The sequence below is a fragment of the Lytechinus pictus genome, unplaced genomic scaffold, assembly GCF_037042905.1.
Source record: "Lytechinus pictus isolate F3 Inbred unplaced genomic scaffold, Lp3.0 scaffold_20, whole genome shotgun sequence".
Lineage (NCBI taxonomy): Eukaryota > Metazoa > Echinodermata > Echinoidea > Temnopleuroida > Toxopneustidae > Lytechinus > Lytechinus pictus.
This window is the reverse complement of record NW_026974141.1, coordinates 8,632,797-8,650,127: the sequence shown is the minus strand read 5'-3', so window position 1 is coordinate 8,650,127 and position 17,331 is coordinate 8,632,797. Positions and strand designations below refer to the sequence as shown.

The 17,331-nt window shown below is 36.6% G+C and overlaps 1 non-coding gene across 1 annotated transcript; it reads left to right on the top strand.

Moving 5' to 3' along the window:
* The first annotated feature begins 490 nt into the window (after positions 1–490).
* Positions 491–576, top strand: TRNAS-GGA (transfer RNA serine (anticodon GGA)). The gene is given in 2 exon segments: positions 491–527; positions 541–576. It is a non-coding gene; the product is annotated as a tRNA-Ser (tRNA).
* The last annotated feature ends 16,755 nt before the right edge of the window (positions 577–17,331 follow it).

Genomic DNA, 17,331 nt, shown 5'->3' with positions numbered 1-17,331 from the left:
GTTTGGAGTAAAGACTACACTCTATATCAATTTTTTCCCACAGATATGAGACGGTGGGGTCGTCAAATTGAAGATCTCCTAATTTTGTTAATAACAGCGTCTGGGTTAAAGACTGTGCTCTTATATCCATGCTTTCTTACAGGGTCTTATTTTTGAAGATTATAACATAATTTTTTTAAACGGGTCTGGAGTAAAGACTACGATATGTACCCTTGCTATATAACGGAGTCTTAGTCTTGGGTCTTAATTCTGAAGGTTTTTTAATCAAAGGTCTGGAGAAAAGACAACGCTTTATATCCATCTTTTTCACAGGAATGAGACTGTGGGGTCTTGAAAATTTGTTTAAATAAACGGGTCTGGAGAATTGAGAATACGTTATATACACGTTCTTTATAACAGAGTCTTAGTAGTGGAAGATGGCGGGCTTACATAGTTTTGAATTTGTTTAATCACCCGGTCTGGAGCAAAAACTACACTTTAAACCCAGTAACTACCGATAGCTCAGTTGGTAGAGCGGAGGACTGGAGATGATTGATGATTAACCTTATGTCGCTGGTTCGAATCCGGCTCGGTGGATGTGGTTTTTTTTGGCGCAAATATTCTCTACTGAATGACGCGCGCCGTATAAGCTAAAACAACAACAACAACAACTTATTCGATAGGAATTAGACGGTGAGGTATTAAATTTGATTTTTTTTTTGTTATTGATAAAACAAGGTCTAGGGTAAAGACTACATTCTATATTCATTTCTACAAGGTCTTAATTTGGTAGACGGTGAGGTGTTGCAGTTTTTTAAAATTATTTTTGAATGGCTATGCTCCTTATGTATGCTTTTAGTACAGGATCTTAGTTCAGAAGGATCTTCAAATGATTAAATGACCGGGTCTGGAGCATTAAAAGACTACACTCTACATCCATGTTATTCCAAACGATAGTGGGTCTTCAATTTAAGGTTGGTGCCCCCCCCCCCCGCCGCCTCTCTGAAAAGCGTTTCATTGCCGATGTCATTGTAGCTTCTCCCTTATGCAGGCATGTTTCTCATTTTTAACAGTAATTTCATGACTGAAACATTTCATGAGAAATAGCCTTTATATGGATAAATGCAGTGATTTGCACATATCCCGGAGGTTTGCACTTTTCCCGTGAAAATTGTTCATTTGCACATATCCCGTCGTCACGTTTGCACAGATGCCGTTGATAAATTTTGACAGATTTGCAAATTTCCCGGCGTGGCGTTTGCACAAATTCCGTTGTTTGTACAAATCCCGGCGAAATTTTGCACATATACCGTTGTTTGCACATATCCCGGCGTTTGCACATATCACGGCTCCACACGGTCCCAGACGTAAATAATCATATCTGATTGATACACGTCTGACAAAACTCAAATACACACACACACACACACACATGCAGTCACAGTGCTCACAAGGTTTCTTGGGCAACTAGTTAAGTTCCCATAAAACCCAGCATTGACAAATTACTGCTCTCCCATGGGACTGAACAGATCCAGTAGTAATCCCTCTCTATGCCCATATGAAAAGATTGTTCAGATATGCACCGTTGATTTTATATGAATATTTTTCCAACCATTACCTCATTTTAGGTATGCTGAAGGGGATTCCCGAAATTGCCGGATCCTATTATTGGTGTGCGCCCTACACGTCCTTTTAATATCTCCATGTTTTTTTAGTACGGGAATATCATGATATAAGAAAACATAACAAAAAGCTTCCTTTTTTTGTTCCTTTTTTTTAAATTACTACATTTAATTTTAGTTCAGGGGCGTGGACCCAGCAATGGGAAGTCCACTGGTCGGAGTTGAGAAACCACTTGTTTTTATAGAAACCTAATGTATATTCATGCTTTACTGTAGACCCCTATAAGTCCATTTCGCATTATTCAAGAATAATAAATGCATATTATCTATCTTCTGAAAAGCATATTTCGGTAAAGATACAACAGTTAAAGTGGCCAAGAATGGTCAGTCCGACTGTATGGTCTTATTCATATCAAAAGATAAAAGATAAAGGATGTTTTAAAAAATCATGTAATTCAAGTCATGGCAGGATATAGTGTGTACATGTCAAGTTTTGATGATCGTAATCTCGTTTTCTTTCCCCTTCTCTCCTTTCTGCAGTTGCCTCCTCATTCTGTCTTCCTCTCTTTCCCATCTTCTCCAATTACAGCTTGCATTACGCTCAGTCCTATAATGGCTTCAACTTATATTCGTCTATTTTCTTTCTTTCCACTATATTACTACTGACATTCCTCTTTTCTCCATCGAATCTACATTTTTAAAGGACAAGTCCACCCCAGCGAAAAGTGGATTTGAATAAAAATAGCAAAATCCAACAAACAAACACTAAAAATTTCATCAAAATCGGATGTAAAATAAAAAAGTTATGACATTTTAAAGTTTCGCTTAATTTCACAAAATAGTTATATTCACATCCTGTTTTATATGCAAATGAGGGAACTGATGACATCACTCACTCACTATTTCTTTTGTATTTTATTACATAGAATAGGAAATATTCTAATTTTCTCCCCATTGTCTGTGAAACAAAGTTTTATTTCGCCCTGAACATGTGGAACTACCATTGTTTAACATTTTAGGTTTCAGTAAAGTTGGTCTTTTTTGTCAAATCTGTACAAATTGAAATATTGTATAATTTAAACAATAAAAAACAAAAGAAATAGTGAGGGACATCATCGATTCTCTCATTCGCATGTGACTAAAATAATGGTGCATATAAATATTTTGTGAAAAATAAGCGAAACTTTAAAATGTCATAACTTTCGTACTTTAATCCGATTTTGATGAAATCTTCAGCATTATGCTTGTCTGATTTTTCTCTGTTAATTCAAATCAAAATTTTTCTGAGGTGGACTTGACCTTTAAAGATCAAACATTTTTTTGTATGATTTTAATGGTGAATATCATTTACTACAAGAAAGGATCACCTGTTGTTCAGAAAGTTCGTGTTTCATAACCATGTTTATGCAACAGAGAGAGAACCCCAAGGTGTACAATAGCCGATATGCACATGTTTTCTTTCTTAAGTGCAAACCGAATGCGAACTCTATAAATTCTTTAAGAGACAAGTTAAAGGAATAGTTTGAATCCACGTCTATATTTTCTATTTATATCCATTGTATAATACTCAATGATAATTATATTCCTGAATTTCTACTTTAATGCAATATCATTATCCAGTATTTTATGTTTCAGCTTTCAAATTGAACTAATTTCCTTCATAAATTTTGGTGAATAATTTAATGTGTCAATAATATCATACATTTAATTTCATATTTTACTGTAATTGTGTTGTCTATGATATTTTTTTTCATTTCACCGATTCCTCAGAAATTTGCATGCTATATTAAACAATTTTTGTATTGATGATTTTTCTGGTTTAAATGTATTGAATTCGTTATTTTGTATAGAACCTATATTACTCTTTTATGTATAAATTGTTAGTTTATGTTAACAGGACCATGCTGAAAACAGTCTGAGGTTGTTATCCTGTATAAGTATATTTAAATAAAAAAAATAGCCAGCACTTATGGCTTTATATTGGTTGTACCTCGCAATGAACTGTACTTTAATTTAAGGCTATTTCAACGGGGTTTTACAAACATGTAATAATAAAAATACATAATTTCATTTGTGAGTTGAGGTAGATCGGATGACACATTAGTCCAATGATTTATGCCCTCCATCCATACATTCTTTTTTTTTTTTTTTTAATATTTGCTTATTTAAAAGTTTCATCCAATTAAGGCAGTCAGTCGAGTTGCATAAAATGTATATATATATATTATTGAAAGCAATAGAGAGTTACAGAGGTAATGCACGGGGGAAGCTTCTGATGAATAATTAAAAGGCTTCCTGAACAAAAAGTGCTTAAAATGTTCATTACTTTTTTAAGGTCGCAATGTCAGAAATTTTCAAGCTCGAGCTTCGTGCTCGCATATTTTGATTGTTGAAACCAGGGTGATAATATTTTATAAATGTTCATTCCCTATGTCGTTATAAAAAAGGAAGATATTAAATGAGCTTTGGACAAATGTGTAAAATCGCATGCGTGGTTTTAACCCCCCCCCCAAAAAAAAAAAAAAAAAAAAAAATCCCGTAGGAAAAAAATGTCCCTTTTTCAAAATGGAAAATGCCCGTTTCAAGTGAAATACGCTTTTTAAAGTAAAACATAATAGTACATTTTAGGCAAAAAAATCAGAAAATCTTTGACTCGCGCTTCGCGCCCGCATCAATTATTGTTTAGTATAAGGCATCCGTCCTGTTCATAGTTACAAAAATGCATAGAATGTCCAGTTTTCAGGTTGAAATTTTACACATTTTTGCTCGTGTTTCACGCTCGCATCAATTATTGTTTATTAAGGTAGGCCTAACTTTTATGTTCCTGGTTACAAACAGTGCTTAGAGTAAATCAAGTTTTCATTTGAGAAAATGAGAAGTTTTTGGCTCGTGCTTCACGCTCGCATCAGTAATTGTTTAGTAAGATACTCATCTTGTTCATACAAAATGCTTAGAATGTTCAGTTTTCAGGTTGGAATATCATACATTTTTGGCTCGTGTTTTGCACTAGCACCAATTATTGTTTATTGAGGTAGTCATTTTGTTCCTGGTTGAATAAAATGCCTAGAATGTCCAGTTTTCTGGTTAGAATATTACAAATTTTCAGCTCGCGCTTCGCGCTCAAATTATTCATTTAGTTGGCGAGATATAGGATACATGGGAAAGTGGCTTTGACTCTTGCATTGTAATCAGAGCGTCGTGTTTTCGGATCCTAATGCGGCCTATGGGAATGCGACATTCCACAACTTTCCACTCTCCACCCAGGTGCCAAATGGCTACCCGATAGGTCGTGAAAGTCATTGTAACTTGTCCAGCACTGTGTGCGCCTCCATTATATACATTACGTGTTATGGCAAACAAAAATGGTAGTCCACAGTATATAGCTAATGTTTTTTTTTTTTATCATTGATGAGCCAATATTCTGTGATCGTCTATTGCCTGAAATGACAACAATAACTTATTAACTCATTTAAATGTCACGAAACAATCTAATTGAAATTATTTACACATGATTTGAGTGACCAATTCACGCTGCTAAAACGTATAGTAATTCAGGCGGATAATAATACAAAAGTATTGATAAAGGTATTGTAAAGATATTCATATATTCCTTTGCAAGACGTCTAATATCTATGGTGGCCCTGAAGGGACATCGCAAATAGACCAAATCGCGAATATTCACGACGAAATTGGCGACGAAATTCACGACGTCGCCAATTTCGTCGTCAATTTCGTCGTCAATTTGAATATTCACGACGAAATTCACGACGTCGTGAATTTCGTCGCCAATTTCGTCGTGAATTTGTGTTGCTTGCCTGGGTGGTATGCGGGTTGAAACCAATTCGTCTGCTGCTAATTCCTCCACTGCAGGGTCGATCTACATTCATTTAGTCTAATGCAATTCTGTCCATTAACTTTTCGCCTAACAACCATATGGTCCAATAACCATTTGGTCCAGTCGTCACTTCGTCTATAATCACCAGTTCGTCTATGACCATTTCGTCTCACAACTAGTTGGTCTAATGTCAATTTTATTTTCCTTAATTTCGCCCAATTAACACTTAGTTCAATTAGACCAAATGTCATATCGAATAAATGGCAATTGGACCAACTTGGTTATTAGACAAAATGGCAGTTAGACCATGTGGATAGTGGATGAACTGATGGTAGACCAAATGAAAGCAGACGAATTGGCATTAGACCAATTGAAAAAAAAACCATTGAAACGACAGAACGATGTCCACTGCTATCCATATGCATAGGCGGATCCAGGGGGAGGGGGCCGAGGGGCCGGCCCGCCCCCCCCCCCCCCCTATTGGCGGAGCAAAAAAAAGGAAAAAAGGAAAGAAACAAAAAAAAGGAGGGAAAAGAGAGTAGAAAAAAAGAAGAGGAGGATCGAGACGAATAAAGTAAGATGAGGGGAAGACATGGAAATAAAAATAATATTTCATGTCACTATACAAAATTTTCGCTCGCGCTTCGCGCTCACATTGCCTGTTAGGTGATTTTCATATCTTGTTCAATATGGAGTTTAAATATCAAGTTTGGAAGTCAATATACAAAACATATTTCATCTCGAAAATCAAATTTTCATTATTTTGCGCGATTTACAAATTGATTTTTAAAAAGTGCTCTGTAAATATGACAGTTTTATGGTCTGAATATTAACAATTTCCGCTCGCGCTGCGCGCCCGCGATTTTCGATTTATCAGGCACCTATTATTTTCGTGTATTCCATAAAGTTGTCAAAATATCCCTTTTCAGGTCTGATTGTCAAAACGTATCAGCTAGCGCTTCACGCTCGCATTTTGATCGTATATCTCAATATTGATTATACAATCCCCTTTTCATGACAATGCAAAGATTTAGGCTCCCAATTTGCGCTCGCATTAATTGTTAAAATATATTAACTGATGCATCTTATTTATAGTTACAAAAGTGCTTGAAATGTCCAGTTTTCAGGCCATAATATCATCAGACTTCACGCCCTCATTAGGCATAAATGAATAAGATATTGATTTAATAATTGAATTGTCCCTTTTGTTTCATCTCGCGCTTAGCAAGAGGAATAGGAAGACATTCATCATTTTCATATGATGACATGTCCTACATGTCCTAAGGATGTACCGGTCCTATGTCAAAACTCAAAGTAATTATAATGAAAAAAAATCAACTCTGTGCGATCCATATCCACTTTCCAATTTTCTAACAAAGTGCTTGAAATATAGAGCTGAAATTGACTCTTTTTTTCAGATCGGAATATAAAATAGTTTAAGCTCGCGCTTCGCGCTCGCTTTGATTTTCATGATAAAAGATGTATTTACAATGCCTAGATTCTAGGTCTAAATATGAAACACATGCGCGCATGTTTATTCAGATATTCAACTTGTTCTCTATTTAAATCATTATCCAGTTTAAGATCACAATATAAACAATTTTCTGCTCGCACTTTGTGCTTGCATCATTAATGTAGGAATTACTCATTCTTTTCCAAATTTACAAAACATGAATAGAGTGTCCCGTATTTAGGTCTAAATCTCGATTTTTTTTTCCGCTCGCGCTTCGCACTCGCATCAATTGTTTAGTTATATAGCTATCCTGTTCACGATTACAAAAATTGATTAAAATTTTCCATTCTTTATGTAGAAATGTCAAAAACTTTCAGCTCGCGCTTCGCGCTCGCATCAATTGTTTATTATATACCTATTCTGTTTAAGTTACAAAAAGTCCTTAGAATTTCAATTATTAAGTAAAAATGTAAAAAAAATTCAGCTCGCGCATCGCGCTCGCATTATTTGATTTTTTAAATATATAACGTCTTCACGACTAACTGCATGCAGTCTTTAACAGGTACCTATTCCACCAGTTCATTTCTGCTTGCGCTTCGCGTTCGTAGTAATTATTTATTTGCATACACATCTTTTTTAGGAAAACAAACATTGCCCAGAATGTTCAAATTGTAGGAAAAAATACATAAGATTTCCAAAAAAATTTAGCTCGCGCTTCGCGCTCACATTATATAAATAAGGATTATGATATTATATATTTATGTTGATTTATAAGAATAAAGCTAAGAAGACCACCCCTTCACAGAAACAACAAAAAATCATCTTCGAGCGGCCGATCGGGGAAAATATGGCTGAAAAATAATTCCGCCCCCCCCCCCTATTGGCGAAGGCTGGATCCGCCCCTGGAACACCTAACAGGCAATGCGTGCGCGAAGCGCGAGCGAAAATTTTATGTAGTGACATGAAAGATTCTTTTCATTTCCATGTCTTCCCCTCATCTTATTTTTTTAACTCGTCTTCCTCCTCTTCTTTTTTTTCTCCTCTCTTTTCCCTTCTTTTTTGTTAAAAATTGGGCGAAATTAAAGAAAATAAAATTGATATTAGACCAACTAGTAATGAGACGAAATGGTCATAGACGAACTGGTGATTAGACGAAGTGATGACTGGACCAAATGTTTATTGGACCATATGGTTGTTAGGCGAAAAGTTAATGGACAGAATTGCATTAGACTAAATGAATGTAGATCGACCCTGCCGTGGAGGAATTAGCAGCAGACGAATTGGTTTCAACCCGCATACCGCCCAGGCAAGCAAAACAAATTCACGACGAAATTCACGACGTCGTGAATTTCGTCGTGAATAATTCGCGACGAAATTGGCGACGAAATTAACGATGTCGTGAATTTCGTGGCCAATTTCGTCGTGAATATTCGCGATTTGGTCTATATTTGCGATGTCCCTTCAGGGCCACCATAAATATCTATATAATGAGGTTAGGTTGAATAGAAATTAGAAATGACCAAGCATCACAATTTACTTGCATTTGTCCACCTTCAACTCTCAGTCACCAGCTTATGTAGTATGGATGAAATAGGAAATGCATGAGTGAAGGTGAAATTTGATGACAAAAGCTGAAAACTAACTCCAAGTTGTTTTAAGGTGTTATGAGATTTCAAGTTTTGACTTGGAATAAACGTCTTCACAGTAATATTGAAATGATTTCCAAATTAAAATATGTTATAACTCAAAATACCAATCCGTTAGTACTCCCAGTAGCCATGATAACAGATGTCTGTCATGTCTGTGGAGCGTTGTGGCCCAGTGGATTAGTCTCCGGACTTTGTAACAGAGGGACGTGGGTTCGAATCACAGCCATGGCGTAGTTTCCTTCAGCAAGAAATTAATCCACATTGTGCTGCACTCAACCCAGGTGAGGTGAATGGGTACCTGACAGGAATTTATTCCTTGAAATGCCGAGCGCGTAAAAGCTGCTTGAGCTACATGTACAGCCAGGGTAATAATCCAAGTCCTTTGGAAGCGCATAGAGACGTTCATAATGTGTTATGTGCTATACAAGAACTATTATTATTATTATTACTCTTTTAGAAGAGGACCAGTGGACAAGCAAAGATAAAAGAAAAAGAACAAAAGGTCATCACCGTGACCCAAAATGTTCCAAACTCCCGTAGAGCCGCCACTTTACAGTTCAGTTTAGAAGTCGATGCCAGATTTGAAATAAATACCTAATTGCTATTGTATATTTATTAATGTTTTAATGCATGATTGTATATATTTCATATATATTTTTTATTGCCAGTGCAGAACTGACTTTTTGGAAATGCAGACATTATAAATCTTGATCATTAAATGAAACATTAATATCAATGAAAAAAATAATAATAAATTTGCGCGAGTAAGAGTCTGTTTAAAGTGATCATTTCTATTTGTTCTGATTTTTAAAAAAATCTCATTTTGGCTCTTGAAAACGGGCCAAGCATTAGGCTATTAGCGTAAAAATACCATCCCAAAAATTTTCAAAGTATCATATCTACAGGAACAATTTTAGAACCTTGAAGATGTAAACCAAAGTTTAAAAAAATAGGGGTTGGTTTCAATGTTTATACAGCGGATCTGTGCACGACAACACAGATGAACACAGCATAACCAACATACAGTGTGTAGAAGGTACAGCAAAATGCAGTCAACACAGCCAACGGATTTTTTGAATTTGAGAAAACTGACCATAAGCTGGACCCGTTTCCTAGACGGTTCTCAAATACTAATAAATTGTTACCTGTACCTAAATTAGAGTTTTTCATCATATATTTTGGTCTGTTTCAGGGTTTTTTTAGGACAAATACAGGCACTCATATACATGTTTCATCTCAGTTTGAGAATTTTTTCAATCAGCTGCTCACAAAGTGAAGCGATCTTTGTGCATGGGTATTTTTACAATGTATGTGGGGTGTGTGTGTGTGTGGGGGGGGGGGTAGGTAAGAGAGTGTTAAGGTAGTTTTGAAGGCTGTTCGTATTTGACGGATGGGTTCAACTTGGTGTGTCACTCGCTCCCTCCACCTCCACCCCCCCCTTTTCTCTCTCTTTCTCTTTGTGTGATTTTGTGTGTTAGAGAAAGGTCAGAAAATGTGTGTGAGTGTTTAGTTTAGAGAGGGGAATGTTGTGAACCCATGTTAATGCACAATATTTTGCGAGGGCAAGGACGGTCTTGGGAAGGTTTAACTGTATGTGTATGGGTGGATACACGGATGTGTGTGTGTGTGTGTGTGGATGATGGGTGGGTGTCTGTGCGTGAGGAAGAGTATATAATGTGTCTATGTAGAGTGTATGTAGATAAATCAAAAGGCAAATTATATCATAATCATGATAATAGATTACAAACGTTCATGAAAAAGTAGTTATGAAAAAGCTTTGGACAAATTTGTAAAACCGCATGGGTGGTTACATTACTCTTTTCTTGCCTACTCCGAATTATCACTTTTCGATCGAACTTTTCGCACGCTCCCGACCAGTGTAATAAGCCACACCCACCTATTAAATCAGCGAATCAAAAATGCAAAGAGACTCGAACCATTTTTGAAAGCTGAACCGTTGGGTATGAGCATTTACGTAATCAATACGTCTACAGCAAAATATTATTCATCGATATTATTGTCATAACCTAATATTTGAATTTACTTTTCGTTAGGCGTTTAACTTATCTTTTTATTAGGGGTCCAAATTATCTTTTCTAAAATAAATATTACCCTAGTTGTATCTTGAGAATCGACAGATGTCGTGGAATAGACGCTTTTTCAAAAGTAAGGTCATACTGGTCAATTCCAAAGTGCACGATATAGAAAGTTCGTTTAGTTCACGGTTTGTAGGGGTGATTAATTTTCTTAATGGAAATGAAATTTAATATTGAATACTGTATGTGTATTATATCTGGGTCGTGTGGTCTAGTGGTTAGAACATTGGAGGCATAATCGTAAAGTTGTAATTTCGAATCCCCGCTCTGCCAATGTCTCCACTTCAATAAAAATTGCCCGAGAGTACATTCTGTCGCCCATTAAACTCAGCAAGAATTTACCTTGGGACTCTTGGGAGAGTGAATGATTGTACAGCTTCATCCAATCAGAGAGCTAGAATCGCTTTGGAGACCCCAAATCGGGTGGATGTACAACCACTCACCAGTGGACGAGAGAGTGGTCGTACATACAATCGATTGGATGTACATCCATTTCAGTGAGGGGGTGGGTGGGGTATCCAAAACGATTCTAGCTCTCTGACAAGATAAAACTGTACAAAGAATCACTCTTTCGAATCGTGGACCCTACCAAATGAATGATGGTAAAATACGTACATTCGCTCACTAGAGTGAGCGAATGAATGACGATTTATGGCTAGAACGGCCCGTCATATTGTGACTGAATGCTTTCCCGCTTCTACACACCCGTCACACACTCGTCTGCAGGTACAGACCCTGGTTTAAACTTTGATCAGCAAGTGTGTCTCCACGCAAAGACTAGCTGCACATACAAAACTTGCTTTGCGAGAGGGCCTTCGGTACACAATGCGTGAGTAGGCTGCACAATCAAACCCGTAACTCAAGTGAACTGGTGAAGGGTTTGCCCAGCAGACTTGTCACACACATCGCATGAGAAAGAGATATGGACACGTACAAAGGTCTCGGGAGCCCAGTCTTCTTTTTTTCAAATCAGAACAGTTTTTTGGTGATAATTTCAGTGTATGAAAATCAAATGGTATATATGTATATGTTACATTTAAACTTTCAAACCAATATTTCTTAATTCAACAACAAAAAAGCTAAGTCTTCACTCTGGCTGTAAAATATCGATGGGTCTTAAATTGATACTCTGCAAGAGAGATAGAAAGAGAGAGCCTGAGAGAGAGAAAAAAGGATATTATGCCCAACAGAACATGAAATATAACACAAATTTATTTCATACATTTAAATTATATTCAGTGGTTCAGTTAATTAACTTAAGAAACTTACAAGAAAATGAAAAGAAGAACAAGAAATCGTGCTCTCTTTATTTGATAAGGCCACTCAATGAAAGTAGGAAATCTTTAAATCGATTAGTTGTCATGCATGTTGATGAATCAAATGTTTATCGATATCGACTCTTGTGCAATATTTCAAACGTTACCAATGTCATATAATTCTTGTGCAATTATTATTCTTAGCAGTATATGAAAAATTATTTCAACTGCAATGAAATCTCTTCACAATTTATATATATATATTTATATATATATATATATATATATATATAAACAATTCTGAAGTACATGTACGTACTAAATAAATACAGAGTTTTTCAATTTGTAATGATTCAATTTCGATCTAAAATACAATTTTAAGACAATATGTGTGATATTGTGTTTGTGCATGTATGAGAGTGGTTTGGGTACTAGAGACCTGAAATATATTCCTGTTTTCCCGGATATGTGTTCTCTCAGTGAGTCCCTTCTCACTATCTGTCATTGTGTGTGAGAGATACGTGACGGTTTGTGTGTTGATGGGGTTGGGTGTGTGTGTGTATGTTGGGGTGAAGAAATTTGTGTTTCCATATTTTACTTTGGTCCTAAAGTTCTGAAGTAGTTCTGAAGGTGTTGTGTTTGGTTTGGGGTCGAATGGGTGAAAAATAGCAAGTGGATTTGTGTGGGAGAAAAGCATGTGTGTGTGTGTGTTTGTGTGCATTTTTGGGAGACGTCTGTGTGTGTGCGTGTATTTTTTGTTCAATCAAGAAGAGTACAATCTGCTTTTTCATTGATATTCATGAAAAGCAGGGCAATGTTTGAAGGTATTGTAAGAACAACTTTACGTTATTCAGCATAATTGCATAAACACCCAAAAACACAAGTACAACACTGTCACTTTATGTCTAAAAGAAAACAAAATAAAACTTGAAGTGCAATAAGATTTCTGGTTTAAAAAAAAAAAAAAATTTCAGCCCAATAAGAGTTATGGTTCATAATAGAACTAGGGCGAGCGTGATGCATGAAGTAGAATTTTTGTTTAGCTGATAGTACTGCAAACACCGACTTGTATGTTTAAAGATCAAGGACCGGAAAACGGTTCGAAAATTAGGGGGCGACCATGCAAAAAATCACAGTCAAATGGTATTTTTTATGTTTTGTACATGGTTTTGAAAAAAAAAATTGGCTGGGCTCACCCCCTCCCCGTTTCTGCGGTTCCTGAAGATGTCGCCTAAGTAAACGTAATAGCAGCTCTGCCCTTTGTAGGTAAGGACAAATTAAAATATAATCATGATAATAGTTTATACATGTTCACAATCCCTAAGTAGTTAAAAAGGAGGATACTGAATAATCTGTGTATAATATGTGTAAAATCGCGCAAGTAGTTTTAACGTGTCGGTTACCGATAAAAGCAATGTACATTATCCAACTCTTGCCTACTACGCATCATCACTTTTCGATGGAACTATTTCGCTCGCTCCCGACTCGTGTAATAAGCCACACCCACCTATTCCATTAGCGAATCAAAAATGCAAATAGACTCGAACCATTTTTTGAAAGCTAAACAGTTGGGTTTGAGCATTTACGTAATCAATACGTCTGCTGATGTGGGTCAATCTCAAAACAGCAAAATATTATTTAACGATATTATTATCATAACCTAATATTCAAATTTACTTTTCATTAGGCGTTTAGCATATCTTTTTTATTAGGGGTAGAAATTATCTTTTCTAAAATAAATATTACCCCAGTTACATCTTGAGAATCGGCAGATGTCGGGATATAGACGCTTGTTCAAAAGTAAGGTCAATTTTCTCTGGTAGATTGGTCAATTCGCAAAGTGCACGATATAGCAAGTTCGTTTAGTTCACGGTTTGCAGGGGTGATTAATTTTTTAATGGAAATGAAATTTGAGTTTAAATACTGTATGTGTATTTTATCTGGGTCGTGTGGTCTAGCGTTTAGAGCATTGGACTCATAATCGTAAGGTTGTGAGTTCGAATCCCCGCTCTGCCAATGTCTCCACTTCAATAAAAATTGTCCGAGAGTACATTCAGTCGCCTATTAAACTCAACAAGAATTTACCTTGGGACTCTTGGGAGAGTGAGTGATTGTACAGCTTCATCCAATCAGAGAGCTAGAATCGCTCTGGAGACCCCCACTCGGGTGGATGTACAACCACTCACTAGTGGACGAGAGAGAGGTCTTACATACACTCGAAAAGATGTACATCAGGGCGGGGGGGGGGGGGAGGGTCTCCAAAACGATTCTAGCTCTCTTACAGGATAAAACTGTACAACAGCTCACTCTTTCGAATCATGGACCTAACAAATGAATGATGGTAAAATACGTACATTCACTCACTAGAGTGAGCGAATGAATGACGATTTATGGCAAGAACGGCCCGTCATATTGTGACTGAATGCTTTCCTACCACTACACACCAGTCACACACTAGTCTGCAGGCACAGACCCTGATTGAAACTTTGATCAGCAAGTGTGTCTCCACGCACAGACTAGCTGCACATACAAAACTTGCTGAACGAGAGGGCCTTCAGTACACAATGCATGAGTAGGTTGCACATTCAAACCCGTAACTCGAGTGAACTGGTGAAGGGTTTGTCCAACAGACTAGTCACACACATCGCATGAGATATGGACACGTACAAAGGACACGGGAGCCCAGTCTTCTTTTTTTCGAATCAGAACAGTTGAAATTTTTTGGGTGATAATTTCAGTGTATGAAAATCAAATAGTCAACATGTACATGTTACATTTAAACTTTGAAACCAATATTTCTTAATTCAACAAAAAGCTAAGTCTCGACTCTGGCTGTAAAATATCGATGGGTCTTAAATTGATACTCTGCAGGAGAGATAGAAAGAGAGAGCCTGAGAGAGAGAAGGAAATTATTCCCAACAGAACAAGAAATATAACACAAATTTATTTCACAAATTTAAATTATATTTAGTGGTTCAGTTAATTAACTTAAGAAACTTACAAGAAAATGAAAAGAAGAACAAGAAATCGTGCTCTCTTTATTTGATAAGGCCACTGAATGAAAGTAGGAAATCTTTAAATCGATTAGTTGTCATGCATGTTGATAAATCAAATGTATATCTATATCGACTCTTGTGCAGTATTTCAAACGTAACCAATGTCATATAATTCTTGTGCAATTATTATTCTTAGCAGTATATGAAAAGTTATTTCAACTGCAATGAAATCTTTTCATAATCTGTTTTTTATATATATAATTAATTCTCAAGTACATGTACATACTAAATGAATAATGAGTTTTTCAATTTGTAACAATTTAATTTGGATCTTGAATTCAATTTTTTGATAATATGTATGATATTGTGTATGTGCATGTATGAGAGTGGTTTGGGTATTTAGAGTCCTGGAATACATTCCTGTTTTACCGGATAGGTGTACTCTTAGTGTGTCATGCACCCCCTTCTCACTATCTGTCATTGTGTGTGAGAGAAATGTGACGGTTTGTGTGTTGATGGGGTTGGGTGTGTGTGTGTGTGTGTATGTTGAGGTGAAGAAATTTGTGAGTGTTTCCATAGTTTGCTTTGGTTCTAAAGTTCTGAAGTAGTTTTGAAGGTGTTGTGTTTGGTTGGGGTCGAATGGGTGAAAAATATTCAGTGGATGTGTATGGGAGAAATGCATGCATGTGTGTGAGGGTGCATCTGTGGCAGACGTCTGTGTGTGTGCGTGTATTTTTAGCTCAATCAGGAAGATCACAATTTTCTTTTTCATTGATATTCATGAAAAGCCGGGCAATGTTTGAAGGTACTGTAAGAACGACTTTACGTTATTCAGCATAATTGCATATTAACACCTCCAAATACAAGTACAACACTATCACTTTATGTCTAAAAGAAACCAAAATCAAACTTGAAGTGCATTAAGATTCCTGGTTTTAAAAAAAAATATCAAAATTTTAGCCCAATAAGATTTATGGTTCATGATAGAACTAAGGCGAGTGTGATGCATGTAGTAGAATTTTGTTTAGCTGATATTACTGCAAACACCGACTTTTACGTTTAAAGATCAAGGACCGGAGAACGGTTCCAAAATTAGGGGCGGCCTTGCAAGAAATCACAATTAAATGGTAACTTTTTGTACACGGTCTTTAAAAAAAATTGCTGGGCTCACCCCCCCCCCCCCCCCCGTTTCTGCGGCTCCTGAAGATGTCACCTAAGTAAACGTAATAGCAGCTCTTCCCTTTGTAAGTGAAGGCAAATTAAAATATAATAATTTTTCGATAATAGTTTATGAATTTTCACAATCCCTAAGTAGTTAAAAAAGGAGGATACTGAATAATCTTTAGATAAAATGTGTAAAATCGCGTGCGTAGTTTCAACGTGTCGGTTACCGATAAAGGCAATGTACATTACTCAACTCTTGCCTACTACGCATCATCACTTTTCGACGGAACTATTTCGCTCGCTCCTGACAAGTGTAATAAGCCACACCCACATGAGACTCGAACCATTTTGTGAAAGCTGAACCGTTGGGTTTGAGCGTTTACGTAATCATTACGTCTGCTGATGTAGGTCAATCTCAAAACAACAAAATATTATTTAAAGATATTATTATCATAACCTAATATTCAAATTTACTTATCATTAGGCGTTTAGCATATCTTTTTTATTAGGGGTAGAAATTATCTTTTCTAAAATAAATATTACCCCAGTTACATCTTGAGAATCGGCAGATGTCGGGATATAGACGCTTGCTCAAAAGTAAGGTCAATTTTCTCTGGTAGATTGGTCAATCCGCAAAGTGCACGATATAGCAAGTTCGTTTAGTTCACGGTTTGCAGGGGTGATTAATTTTTTAATGGAAATGAAATTTAATTTTAAATACTGTATGTGTATTTTATCTGGGTCGTGTGGTCTAGCGTTTAGAGCATTGGACTCATAATCGTAAGGTTGTGAGTTCGAATCATCGCTCTGCCAATGTCTCCACTTCAATAAAAATTGCCCGAGAGTACATTCTGTCGCCTATTAAACTCAGCAAGAATTTACCTTGGGACTCTTGGGAGAGTGAGTGATTGTACAGCTTCATCCAATCAGAGAGCTAGAATCGCTCTGGAGACCACCACTCAGGTGGATGTACAACCACTCACTAGTGGACGAGAGAGAGGTCTTACATACACTCGAAAAGATGTACATCAGGGCGAGGGGGGGGGTCTCCAAAACGATTCTAGCTCTCTTACAGGATAAAACTGTACAACAGCTCACTCTTTCGAATCATGGACCTACCAAATGAATGATGGTAAAATACGTACATTCACTCACTAGAGTGAGCGAATGAATGACGATTTATGGCAAGAACGGCCCGTCATATTGTGACTGAATGCTTTCCTGCTACTACACACCAGTCACACACTAGTCTGCAGGCACAGACCCTGATTTAAACTTTGA